Raw genomic sequence first — 6,000 nt, 5'->3', positions numbered from 1 at the left:
CGATTTCGGGAGGGTCTTCAATAATTGGTTCATTTAGAGGCTCTCCTTTGTAGGGCTTGAGTAGGCTCACATGAAAAGCATTGTGTATAAACCAATGGTTAGGCAAATTGAGTTGATAAGCCACCTCTTTGATTGGCTTCAAAATTTGAAAAGGACCATAGTATCTTTTTGCTAGTTTAGCATAATACTTTTGATGGCCTATAGGATTTTTGCCCGTCGTTTGCCTCAATCGAGCCTTAAGAAACTTAAGTAAGACCCAATCATTTTCTTTGAACGTTAAGGACCTTCTGTGCTTGTTCAGAGCAACTTTTTGCCTTAGTTGGGAGATGGATATAGCCTCTTTAATCTTTTGAAAAGATGCTTGCAGGTCACAGCTATACTCCTCGGCAACGAAGATCTTTCCATGTACTTTAAGTAGCAAGGGGCTTTTCCCGTAGAAGTATGGATAGTATTATTATACGCATACTCTACAAGAGGTAAGTATTTTTTCCATTGTGAGCATTGATCTACTTCTGTAACATAGGTCTTTAGTAGATCAAGAATCATAAGATTGGCTATCTCACTTTGGCCATCCGTTTGTGGGTGATAGGCCGAGATAAATTCAATCTTGTACTTAGATTTTTGAAGAGATCTTTCTAGAAATTACTGGTCATTCTAGGATCTCTATCTGACACGATGGATGTTGGAAATCCATGGTGTTTGAAAAGATGGGATATGAAGAGAGTTGCCATTTGGTGTGCCTTAATAGTCTTCTTGACAGGGATAAAGTGTGCTTGCTTGCTAAACCTGTCGACTATTGTCCATATTCTCGTATTCCCATGGATAGACTAGGGTAATCCAAAGATAAAATCCATGGATATACTTTCCCATGGTGAATTAGGAATTGGCAATGGCTGGAGTAATCCAGGTTGCTTCCCTCTATCATACTTGGTCTTTTGGCATACCACACATTTTGAAACATACTCTTGTATGTCCACTTTCATGGTAGGCCAATAAAAGTACGTCTCTACTCCTCGAAGAGTAGGTTGAATGTCTCTATGCCCCACATAGGAGGAGCATGGGATTCATACATGACTTTCTCACAAAGGGAGTGGGTAATACATAGCCTATTGCCATGGAGAAGATAACCATCCTGCAAGGTGAATGGTTCCTCTTTCTTCCCCAAAGCAAGGGCTGACATTATGTCTTTAAAGTCAGGGTCAATGGCATACTCATCTATCATAGAAGATAGATCATTGTGAGTTGCTATTGACACAACATTAACTTTTGGTCGTCGTGAAAGTGCGTAAGGACTGGTTGGGAGGTAAGCTTCTCTTTGAGCTTGTCAAAAGCACTTTGCTCCTAACATTATGTCTTTAAAGTCAGGGTCAGTAGCATACTCATCTATCATAGAAGATAGATCATTGCGAGTTGCTATTGACACAGCATTAACTTTTGGTTGTCGTGAAAGTGCATAAGGACTGGTTGGGAGGTAAGCTTCTCTTTGAACTTGTCAAAAGCACTTTGCTCCTTAGCAGTCCATGAATACTTAAGGTTTTTCTTTGTTACGTCATGTAATGGTCCTGCTATTTGGGAGAATTTTGCTATGAAGCGCTATAGTATGCACACATGCCAATAAAGCTTCTTAGCTCATGTAGATTCCTTGGATTATACCATGCTTTTATTACCTCCAACTTTGACGGATCCATACGGATACCATCTCGAGAGATAATATGGCCTAAGTATTGAATCTCTTGAAGGAAAAATTGACTTTTCTTTTGATTGAGAAAAAGCTTATTCTCCCTTAATGCTTGAAAAATCACTTGGAGATGTTGCTTGTGTTCCTCCAAGGAATTGGAGTAAATGATGATATCATCAAAGAACACTCCAGTGAATTTGCGGTAGGATCTAAAAATTTTCTCCATTAATCGATTGAATGTAGCTGGTGCATTAATCAAGCCAAAGGCATGACTAGATATTCATAAAGGCCAAACGTTGTACGAAACGCGGTCTTTAGGATGTCTTCATTCACTATCTTTATTTGATGGTAGCCACTTTTAAGGTCAATCCTACAAAAGTAGGTAGAGCCTTGTAGCTTATCAAACAGATCTTCTATCCAAGGTACGGGAAATCTATTTTTGATAGTGATATGGTTTAGTGCGCAATAGTCCACACACATGCGGTATGTACCATCTTTCTTTTGCAGTAAAAGGACTGGAGAATAAAATGGAAAGGGGCTAGGCCTCACCATCCCTTTAACTACCAATTCTTGTACTTGCCTCATGATCTACTCTTGTTGAGCTTGTGAAACTCGATAGGAAGGTTGGTTAGGCGGTGAGCTTCCTGATAGGAGCTCAATTTGATGGTCATCATCCCCTCGTTTTGGAGGTAAGTCCATAGGGATATCATCGGTGAACACATCTTGGAATCCTTTTAGAAGGTTAGACAAGTCTAACTCTTCTTGATTCCTACCATTCACCTTTGATGAAACATTAGGACCTTTTAGGGACTCTTTGACAAAAATCATGTACGTAGAAACTCAGCTTTTCATTGATTATCAAGGGCGAGAGGATTTACAAGTGGTATAATATGACCAGACTCATTAGCATCTATATATATATATTCTTTCCCCTGTAGGTGAAGTAGATTCTCCTTTCAGGGAAATTCATGTTGGCAGCCATGCGGTTGAACCATGGTACCCCTAGGATAGCATCCTCATGTTGGAGAGGAGAGATAAAGAAGTCTTCTTTGTCGACATAGCTTTGGACATGAAGCCTCAACTTCCCAATCAAGGGAGTAATGGAGGCTTGTTGTCCCTTGAAAGCGGCATCGGCAGTTACAACATCTCCCATCTCAAAAGCTTGAATGCCCAACTTGGTGGCCAACTCCATGGATATGAAGTTGTGATTAGAACCAGGGTCAAACAAGATGAAGGCATCATGCTCCGTTATCTTTCCCCAAGCATAGGAGAGAGGTGATCCTTTACAATGAGCATCGTCTTTTGGACATTCGATAGTGGAAATCTAGGAGTCTCATTGCGAGCATTTCTTTTGGGGAAAGAACGATAACCAAGTCCTTGCTCCCCTCACTTAAAACATTTGTGATCCTTGCAAAAAGTTTCAAGCTCTTCAGGAGAGTTTATTTTTAACTTTGTAAACCCCTTTCTCCTTGGACCGAGATTGTTGTTGTTGTTGGAATGGCCTTGGGAAAAATTTTGGGTATTAATTTTTCCCTCTGCATCACTTTTGTCTTTATTTTCCATGGCCTTGACATTCCGTCTAACCCCTTGTTGAAAATTGATGTGTGAAGCAACCATGGTATGGTGGATTACTTCGCTGATAGAACCAGGCCGTTAAGAGTTGACATCCTCGGCCATCTCTTCAGGTAATCCCGCACAGAATTGTTGCTTTTGCTCAGCAAAGTCTATCTTTTGAAAGACAGTAGCCTTGAGATGTAAATCCCAAAAGTTATCCACATATTTGTGGATAGAGTCATGAGAGAGAAGCCTTAAACTCTGCCATTTGGTGAGCACTTTGTCCTTTGCATCGCTTGCAAGGAATTGCTTCATAATGGAAACTCGTAGAGTTTTCCATGTCTTTGGGGCTTTACCATTGACGAGCCGATTTTTGGAAGTGCATAGCTACATGGTGTAGCTTGGAGAACTCCGTGAAGTCCTCGTCTCCAAAGGTCGCATTAAATTTTTGGATGAAGGCCAATACTTTGTCGGTAGCACCAAAGGTGCCATCATAGGTGAGAAAAGAGATACTCTTTCCTCCCTCTTTGAACTTCTTGAGCTTTTGTGACCTTCGCCATGTAGGGTAAGATTTGCGATGTCCTCCCCTCTTATATTCTCTAGGAGAATAACCATAGCTTGCATCAATAGAGGAGGAAGGTGAAGAAGAAGGAGAAGAGGGTGACCTCTTTCTTGCCCTTTTCTTTCTTGGTTTCCTCTCTTCCCTTTTGGAGTTACGAGGAGAAGGACTATGGGTTAACCGTTTCCTCTTGGGAGGAGTTGGCGATCCTTTAGTCCGCCTTCTTCGTGGAGCCACATCTTCAGAGGAATTTAGGGATTCATTGCTTTCTTGATCTTTGGATTCCTACTCTCGTATGGGAGAGAGTCTTCTTTTAGGGGTCTCAACAAGAGGCCTCGTAAGATCTCTCTCCTCTTGGAAAAGGATATCCCATAAGCACGAAGTTATTGAGTAACTTCGGCTTGCAAAGCTGGGTTGCCCATAGCTTGTTGCAACCTAGTGACAAGAGAATTAACAAACATAGGGGCATCATCATTGGCACCTTCATGTGCAAAATCAAAGTTATCAATGTTCATTCTACTCTCTTGGTTATTGTCAGCCATGCTAATTAAACTTATGTATTTACTTAGTGTATCTTTGGCAATTCAAAACCTTAGTTGCTACTCCTCTTAGTCTTTGAAAATAGGCACTTAAGTATCTACACCCATGGCTCGAATTGCTTAATTATAGAGAGTAGTGGAGTGAGTCTAACATAGCGAAGTTCGCGATAGATAGCTCTTTTTAGACTTCTTATGGCTCAATAATGGTAAAGCCGTAGGCAAGTCTAAAAAGACTCCATTATTAAGACCAAAGCTCCCTAGATGTGCACCATATCCCACACAGTGGGATCAACAAAACCGATAATAGATCCGAGTCCCACTTACCATAATATAATTAACAAAAACAACCATTAAGAGGCTACTTAAGGACCTCTCTTCTTAAGCAAGAAAAGAGAAACCAAATGCTCTGATACCAATGTAATGTAAATGGCCTATGAATCTTGAGAGTAGCGGAATTAGGAAATTAGATGAAGCACTTTTGTGAGATTACTTTGTGAGCATAGCGGGTGATCTTAATTAATAGTAGCAACATAAACATGGTACTTAGTTAACTTGGCATGAAAAATACTTTTGCAAGAGAGAGAGAGAGTGTTTAGAGAACATGACAATAGTTGAGGACCGGATTCATACAGAGCCGGTCTCCCCTCCAATAGGCATTTCTATTATAGTTTCTCCCATCAAGAGAGACTTGGTACAATAGAATCTTTGTGTTCCTTGTGACCTAGGTGATGCAACGAAGATGGAAAGCTTCATGCATCACAAGCATAACATTAAATTTGAAAGCATTAACTATCCCAAGCCTCAGTCCCAAGGCCTCAAACACCTTTGAAGGTGGAGAGAGCTAGCGGGGAATGAGGATAGGGAAGAGGAAGAAGGAACATTCCATAGGAGAAAGAAATAGTTCCTCACTTATCATTACTCCTCTTGCTAGCATACATAATAGCATAGTAATGAAGATGGAGAAGATGGCAAGATTAAGGATTGAAGCATGGCTCTTGGTTGGATTTGCATTCCATAGCCAAGAGTGTTAATATAGGCTCTCACTTCTCACAAACTTGGAGAAGGAGCTGGAGTTCCTCAACTTTTTCCAAGTGAGAATGGCTCCACCAAATGAGGGTGTGTGTGGTGTATATCCCCCTAGCACCCCATTTGCTTGCTTGGGGCGACGAGTTGTGACTTTTCCACATGCTGCAAGCTCATTGGACCCCTCCCCCCCTAGCCAATCACATGCATCATGCCCCCTAGCCAATCACATGCATCATGCATTCAAGTACATGGGTAGTCTTTTGACAAGTGTCCTCCTTACCTCTTAGAGAGAGAGAGAGAGAGCTTGAAAATATCTAGATATTTGTTGGATGGAATCAGAAGCTCATTGGATCCCTCTTTAGCCCAACCAATAGCATTCAAGCACACCATGTGGTTAAGCTTAAGGAGAATCTAACATGTGTCCCAGGTGCCCTTTGAGAAAAGGGACGCCCTTTGGGTGAGTGGAAGGTTAGGTCAAAGATTCCCCTAACTTTGGGACTTTTATGCATATGAATCTTGTCAAGCACCTTCCTCATTAAGTTTGTAGGGTCTCTTTTTTACTCAAGCACCTTAACCCCATGCATGGGAAGCTTCTCAAGCACCTTCCTCATTAAATATGACAAGTACCTCAAGTACCTTAGTGA

The sequence above is a fragment of the Adiantum capillus-veneris genome, chromosome 22 (assembly GCF_014529385.1).
Source record: "Adiantum capillus-veneris isolate H3 chromosome 22, ASM1452938v2, whole genome shotgun sequence".
Classification (NCBI taxonomy): domain Eukaryota; kingdom Viridiplantae; phylum Streptophyta; class Polypodiopsida; order Polypodiales; family Pteridaceae; genus Adiantum; species Adiantum capillus-veneris.
This window is presented reverse-complemented; position numbering follows the sequence as displayed.